The sequence below is a fragment of the Callorhinus ursinus genome, unplaced genomic scaffold, assembly GCF_003265705.2.
Source record: "Callorhinus ursinus isolate GAN/ISIS: 27379988/994484 unplaced genomic scaffold, GSC_fseal_2.0 scaffold13, whole genome shotgun sequence".
In the NCBI taxonomy this organism is placed as follows: Eukaryota; Metazoa; Chordata; class Mammalia; order Carnivora; family Otariidae; genus Callorhinus; species Callorhinus ursinus.
The window spans coordinates 2,362,741-2,370,942 of NW_027397075.1; positions in this window are offsets into that span (position 1 = coordinate 2,362,741).

Consider the following 8,202-nt stretch of genomic DNA (forward strand, 5'->3'; position numbering starts at 1 on the left):
TCGCGCTCGGGCCGCCGCCGCCGCCGCCGCCTCGGCTCGCCGCTGCTCCTCCTCCTTCGCCGCCGCCGCCGCCGCCTCCACCGCCGCGGCGCGGAGTTTTCAGACGGGCAGGGACCCGGACGTCACCAGGAGGAGGGGAAGGCGGGGAGGCGGGGAGCGGGAGGCCGCAGAGGGGGCCGCCGGGCGCGCGCGCTCGGGGAGGGGGCGCGCAGGGCGGGCGGGGGCCTGGCCCGCGGGGCTCCCCTCCCCACAGCCCTCCGCGGGGGGAGGGGGTGGTGGCCGGCCGGGGGCTTGCGGGGGGGTGGGGGGGGGGGGCGCGGGCCGAGGCGGCGAGGGGCGGGGCCTGGGGGCGGAGCGAGGGAGGAAAAAGGAGGAGGGAAAGGAAGGGGGTGGGGGCGAGCGGAGAGGACGCACGCCCCCCACGACAAGAGTAGGAGTGGGGTGGGGGAGAGGGGGACAGTTGCCACGGCGGGGAAAAGGGGTGAGGGCGGAAAAGCCGGGGAGCTTTGGGTGAGGATGGGCACGCTCCGAATCAAGGGGAGGTCAGGAGGATCTGGGGGTCCTGAGATCCTGTCTTCCCTGTGGGACGCCAGCACGAGGCAGCTGAGTGGGGCGGGCTCCCCGCCCTGGAGTTTGCAGGCAGGTATATTCCACCCGCACAAAGACTGCCGGGCAGGTGGAGACGTGAGAAACGTATCAGGAGTGTCGGAACCGGGACAGGGTCTCATGCAGCGGGTCCCTGGATCCCTGGCTTGAAGGGGCAGGGAGGAGGCTATGGATGAGTCTCTGTGAGTGACTCCTGAGTCACACCCCACCCTCTAGAGCCAACGATGTACTAAGTGCTTCACTGAGTCACTTCTCTGGTCCCTAAGGACGAGCAAGCCAAGAGACTCCAAACCCACTTGGCAAGCAAGTGCTTTAGGTGGTAAGGGGGGACCCAGTGGAGTTCAATGGCTTCAAGGTCCAAAGTCTGGCCCCTGAGCTTTCATCTAGGTCTTTCTTCCAATCCATCCTGAAGCCTGCCTTCCTGACCATGCAGGGTTCAGCTCCTGGGAGAATGGGTCTTGCTTTGCAAAGTGGAGTTCTTTCCCATCTGGGCTGGACTGTCCCAGTGACCTTGAGCCAGGAGGACTCCTCCCTGGGCCGGAGCTTCCTTCTCTGTCAAAGAGAGCTCAGACTGACCATCCCAATGGACTCAAGTTTCATCCCCAGCCTTCTCTGACTCAGTCTTTCCAGTCTTTCTCTCCCTCGTCCTCTCGCTCAGGGCTTTATACACCGCCCCCCCGAAAACCCCCCGGAAGGGGGGGGGGGGGGGGGGGTGTCCCAGACAGGACTTAGCACTATGAGAATAGAATAGCAGATCAAATCCCCAGCTTGTAAATGAGGGACTCCGGGGTGGGGGGTGAGGGGTGAATGCCTTGCATCTCGTCTGCTGTGCTTTTAATCCTCATCCTGATTTTTAAAGAGAAGAAAGTGGAGGAATAAACAGGATCCATCAGAGGAGGAGGCAGAGAGGGGAAAGAGATGGTTTCACCCACTCATCAAGAATCCATGCAGGGCGCCTGGGTGGCTCAGTCGTTAAGTGTCTGCCTTTGGCTCAGGTCAGGATCCCGGGGTCCTGGGATCGAGCCCCGCATCGGGCTCCCTGCTCCTTGGGAGCCTGCTTCTCCCTCTGCCTCTCTCTCTCTCTCATGAATAAATAAATAAAATCTTAAAAAAATAAAATAAAAAAGAAAAAAAGAAAAAAAAAAGAATCCATGCATATCAGACTTGAGTCTCACACTGGGCCCAAGTGCAGGGACCCAAGGTGAGTAAGCCTCAGTCTCCCCTTCAGCAAGCTTGGGGTCCAAAGGGGATCCAGATGTAGATGTTGGTCATTAAAGAGCCATGAGGTCAGTGTCACTTTAGAGATGTGCACAAAGTGCTATTGGTTCATGAGGGTGGGGTGGTGGGGATCACCTAGAAAATACCTTCTGGACCCACATAACAAGCCAACCCACTTCCCTGGACTGAGAGTATAAACTGTCAGCTAGTGGGGATTCTAAACTGCAGATTAGACTCAGCCTTCAGGGTATCTACAGCCTGGCCAGACATGTGGACAGGAATAGGGGAATTCCCTTTGGGCTCAGCCCACATAACCAGGAGTTAAATAGAACAGAGACAAGCTCTTTGGCCTTCTGTCATCTGTTTATCACTTGGGAATATTTTGGTTATAAGGAATAAAACCTCTATTCTGTCTTAAAAATAGAGTTTACTGGATCATGTAACTGAATATTTCCGAGTAAAGACATCAGGTGAGGTCTGATCCAGCAACTTGGAACTCTGACTTCGAATTCCTTTTCTTTCCATCTCTGCTCTCTGCCTTTCAAGGGGTCTGTTTCATTCTGAGGCTCTCTCTTCGTGTCACAACCTGGCCTCAGTTGCTGAGACTACTTGTATCCTGTTTGTTTCTAGCCCACAGGAAGGAGGGTCTGTATTTCCCAGCATTCTCCTCAAAGGTGCAGACATGCTGGTCGCCCCTAACCAAGCAGGGTAGCCAGGAACATAGAATGCGCTGATCGGCTTGGCCAAGGTCCCATCTATCACCACCGGTGGCACTGGGGAGCAGCCAGTATCCCTGCAACCTTCTGGATGTTCTATAGGGATCAGGGTCTTATGGGAAGGAGGGAATAAATATAGGGGAGGCAGGCACCATAATCTATTCCATGGGGCCACTTTGATGCTACATGACCTTAGGCAAGTCATTCCCCTCCAAGGACTTTGGTTTCTTTAATGCCAAATGATGGACTGGATGAGATGGTCCCCAAGATCATCATGTCATGTCCTCAGAACTCTTCCTCAGTGTCTAAACAAAGCTTCCCAATCCTAGCAAAGGCTGCCTTGGGGACTCTGGCATCCACGCCCTGCAGCCCATCTTTGCTTCAAGGTCTCTGCTGCAGTTTTCCTCTAAGCAACAATGATGTTATCTGCTTCCTGCACATGACACGTTTAACCATGGTCTTCTGGGGCCCATGCTCTGGTTCAGCTCCCTTGGGGGCCACCGGCTGAGAGTGAGGTTAAGGATTCAGGCCCCCAAGTCCCTGGAGAGAGAGAGAGAGAGAGAGAGAGAGAGAGAGAGAGAGAGAGAAAGAGAGAGAGTTGTTTGTTTATCTCAACTCATAAAAAGCCATGTGAGAAAGAGGTTTAAAAGCTCCAGGCAGGTTATGGATGCCATAAACAGCTTATGTGAGGTTTTTAGGATGATAAATCACCTGAGATAGAAGGGCAGGCAGGCAAGCTCCTAGGGTCGCCGAGACTATTCCTCCTGCCCTGAGACAGACCGACAGCACCTCAAGCATCTGTAGGAGACGGGGCTGGGGTAGGCAAGCAAAGCAGCGGCCGTAGCAACAGCATCAAGTCTCTTTAGAATTTTTAAAGCTCATTCAGTCATTCAACACAGATGTATTGGACCCTATTATGCACCAGGACCCAGGCGGGGCAAGAGAAAAAATAGATATGAAGAATTCCCTAAGGATTTTTTCTTTTTGATACGGCTCCTACTCTCACATTAACTGAGAGCCAGAGCTGTAAGAAGTTCCAACTGATGTGTGGGATTCCCTCCACATCCCCACCCCCAAATCTTGTTTGATCATCACTTTCCAACGAGGGGAGAGACGATCAGGCAGCAAGGAGTTTTGAGCTCTTGGGTGTGCCCAGAGCGAAGCTAGGAGCCAGGAGGGAAATCAGGGAAGAACGGTCTTCACCTTCAGGGAGCTATCCGACAGATGCCCAGCTCTGCTGCTTTTTATCTGAGACTTTCAGCATCAATTAAGTTCCTTATGCCTTGGTTTCCTCATCTGTAAAATGGGGGGATAATAAAATGGTGGTGATAGATGGGACCTTGGCCAAGCTGATCAAATCTTTCTCATAGATTTCTTATAAGGATTAAATGAGATAACCCATGTAAAGGGTTTTTCTAGAGAGACCAGAACATAGTAAGTGCTCCATAAAAGGTATTGTTCATTTCGTTAATAACAGTAGGGCAGTGTCAGTTATGAGTGTCCAAAGGTATCAGAGGGGGAAAAAAAAAGGGTAGTCAGGGAAGGCTGCCTGGAGGAAGTGGCATTAAATCTAGCCCTCCATTTTGATAAAAGACTCCCAGTCCCCCCAAGGGCAAGGACCTCTTCTGTCTCTGGCACTCTGCATAGTGCAGGACATGGAGTAAACCTCGGGCATAGAATGAACACCAGCCGGTGGACTGGAGCTTACAAGTTGGCAGAACCCACCACCATCTTGGCAACTTTTTAGTCTTGTGATTTTAGGCAAGTTGCTTAACATTACTGAACCTCAGTTTTCCAATGTGTAAAAGGTGAAGAAAAATAATGCTTGTATCTTAAGGCTGCTGGGGGGGGCGGGTATGGGATCAGGGTACGGTATAAAACAAAGTACTATATATTCCGTACAAAATGTTGGCCCTGGCCAGTGTCAGTACTGATGGAATGTTAGCCTGGCTGTGGTGGCAGGCTGGTCTGTAGAGAAATGCTCTCCCCTTCTCTCAAGTACTCCTGACAGAATGTACCAGAGAGCTAGGGCATGACACGCCTTCTTCTGAATTTAAATAAACTTCAGCCAAAGAGTCACATGTAGTCAAATACGTGTTTTTTTTTTTTTCTTTAATCTTACTCTGCCTTCATCTTAATGTGTCTGTTTCTTTTTGGTTTCTTAGAGCCTGTTTTTACCCAGGCTCTGTTTTGACCCTGACTCTGCTCTTAAAAAACTTAAAACCTCCCCCTCGGTTTCACTTCAGCATCAAACTGAAGTCATAAACATGGGTCACCTGTTTCACAGTGTCAGTGGGAGGGTTACGCACAGAACACTGTCGCATGGCTAGGAACCTCTGGTTCTTTCAGACAAGCGCATGCAAGCACCATGATTCCTGGGCAGGTGGAGGTCAGAGGACCCAGGACGCCGGAAGCCCCCCGGTCCCAGGCCCCCAGTACACGAGGCCACAGACATGTATCACCTGTACCCCGCCCCCCCCCCACTCCATCCAAGAGAAGGAAGCAGCCTCTGATCAGACCACAGACATAGGTTGGCAATGCATCCTGCCAGACATCCAGCTGTGCTTCTGACACAGGCTGCAGTTCCAGGGAATCGGCCACCCTGTGTATCAGCAGAGGGAGCTCTAGGTAGCAAATAACTTTCCTCTGACAGCATACTTTCCTGTTGGAAAGATCTGGAGACAGTAAGGAAAAGCAGGAGTCCTAAGCGGAGCTGGCATCCATCCTGCGCCGAACGGACCCCCAGCCACCTGCAAGGGCAGCGTGTGCAGGCGGGGCTGGGCGTGATGGAGGACAGGGGACAGACCGGCTGAAGAAAGGACAGGTGGGTATCAGGAACCACGACACTGCCTACGGGTTATCTGACCTTGCACGTTACCAGCGCTTTGAGCCCTGAGGTCTCACAGCCTTTATACTACCCTTGAAGGCTGTGATGTTTGAAGAAAGGACCCATTCCAGGTCCAGTTAGCAGATGATCTTGGCAGGCATTTTTCTGTTTTTCTTTAAAATAAATATTTATCGTGTGTGGTGCCAGGGACCATAGGTGATAATGATGACGACAAGCACTTACTCAATGCCAAGCCCTGTGTTCAAGACTGTGACACATAATAATCCCCAAATATCTACTGAGAACCCCCTCGATGCCCAGGACAGTGCTCCTGCTGAGGATGCAACCGTGAATAAGACACAGCTGGTCCCTGACCTCATGGAGCTTACTTACATTCTAGTGTGGGGGCACAAGGGCTGAGACCAGTAAATACAGATGTACACAAGTAACACCAGAGAGCGATGAGTGCTCTGAAGGAAGTAAAAAGGAGCCATCTGCTAGTGACTACAATAGGGCAAGTTAAAACAGGCTAGTCAGGGGGCCTTCATGGCGGGAATGCCATTAGAGTGTTTCCTGCACTGTCTCACGAAACGTGACCTTTCAGAGGGGTCTGATTCTGTTCAAGCACCAAGCATCATCTGTCCGCTGAATAAATAACGGCAGATCTATTTTTTTAAATGTATATACATGACTTTGAGATGGATAAATGAAAAACGCTGCTTAATTCATAGTAGTTCTGTAATTTTGAATTTTCTCAAACCCTGGTTAATAAAAACTCAGCTGTTGGCCAGTGTGACAGGGAATTGGAAATGGGTCAGAAAAAAGTCCGTAACAAAGAAAGGTTGAAAAGATACCATCTTACAAAAAAAAAAAAAAAAAAAAAAAAAGACTGGGAGAAACTGCTGCATTAAATCACAAATATTTTTTGTCCAAATAGCCTTTTACTTTATTAACTTGGCCCTCAGCCCTCTCAAAGGTTCTCTGTGTTACAGATGTTTCCGCCTAGCCCCCGTATCTTTGCTTTGGTAGGTTCAGCCTTGTCCCCACAAACTCATCTCCTGTCTCGCTCACAGACTCTGTTCTACACCCCCATCTCAACCCACATTTTAGCTACTGTGATTCTTCAGTATCTTTTGAGCATCTTTTGCTTGTAAACCTCAGGAATCCATTCCAAAAAGACTTAAGGGAAAAAGCCATTTATTGGAAGCATATCGAATATGCTGGAGTCTGCTAGCTGCCTACCAAACATCTCATGTTCCCTTCTTGCTTGATAAAGAATCCTGATTTATTTAGGGTGATGGTGTGCCCAAACAAAGCAATGGTTCCCAGCTTTCCTTGTAGTTGAGGGTGATGGAAGAAGAAAGAACGGTAAACATCATTGTGAAGCATCCAAAAAAATCCTTTGGGAGAGGGTGCTAAATCAGTTGGGATGAGTGCCCTTTCTGTCTGGAACGTAGGAAGGATAGCTGGAACTCCAGCAGCCATCTTGTGTCCATGAAGATAGAAGCCAGTGCTAGAGATGATAAGCCAGAAAGACAGAAGCAGCAAAGGTCCCTGATGCTTTCTGATCACCCGTATATGGCCTACCCTTGGACTTCTTTTCAAACCCGAGAATGAACCTCCCACTGATAGAAGCCACTCTAGCTGGGTTTCTATTTCTCTATCTGGTCTGCTGAGGTGTGTGGTGAAATTGAACCATTTCCCTGAGGGAAGGTCAAGGATAGAGATAGGCCTTGGGGAGAGATGGAACCAGAGACCTGAACACACAAGTCAGGTCCTTCATCTCTTGCCTCTGCTTCTCTCCAAATGCTTGAGTAATTCTCTCTCATGGCAGACCAATGTCCTCCTTGTATAAGAAACAGCTGCCACAGCTCCTGAATGTCACATCCCGCAGCCACCACAAAGGGACAGAATCTCCCTCTACAACCGTGGGCCTCAAGTGGACCCTCGAAGCTGCTCGACCACTGTGCACTGCGCTGGTCCAGGTGCCCTCCCGCACCTTAGGCTGCGTGTTCACACCCCCCTCCAGTTCCTGGGTCTCCTCTCCCTTGCTCACTTGCCGGATGACCTTGACTCCTAGGGGGCTGAGAAAGGAGGAAGCAGGCATAAGAGAGTTCCTGAAAGCTCCCTCCACCTCATTTCCCCACTCTCCTGCTCTGGAGCGCTTAGTGACTTTTGAATGGACAAACCACCCAGGCTCCTGCCCGAGGTCCCCTCCTCTGCTTGCCACGAGGCCACTCCAACTCTCCTCTCTCTTTCCTCTGTCATCACTGTTCCCTCCATGATCTAAACGTACTGCTAAACAAACACAAACAGTCCTCTCTTGGCCCCACTTCCTTCTCTAGCATCTACCCCGTGTTTCTGTTCCCTACCCAGCAAGGCTTCAAAAGAGTTGTTAATTCAGGGTCTCCCATTTGCTCTTCATCAGGCCTGTGCCCCCGTCGCCCACCCGCCTCCACACACTCTGGAGCTGCTCTTAAGTGCTTCAGCTCTCTCAGCTCATGAGCTACTCCCAGCCCATATGACCATCCCAACGAAACTGCATGGCTCCCGCCAGCCCTCCTGATTGTCTGTACGTGGTTCTGTCATTTCCTAAGGCACTGGTTACCTTTAGTAAATATATCACTGATTTTACTTGTTTTATGTCTGTCTCACGCCACTAGATCACAAGCTCCACGAGAGTACTTTTTGTCTGTTTTGTTCGCTGCTCTACCCCCAGCACTAAGTACTTGGCACCTAGTAGGTATTCAATTACATTGTGTTGGATCAATGAATGAATCACTTTCTCAGTCACAGTCCAGAAACATCTCAGCAAAGGGCGATCATGGCCCTGGC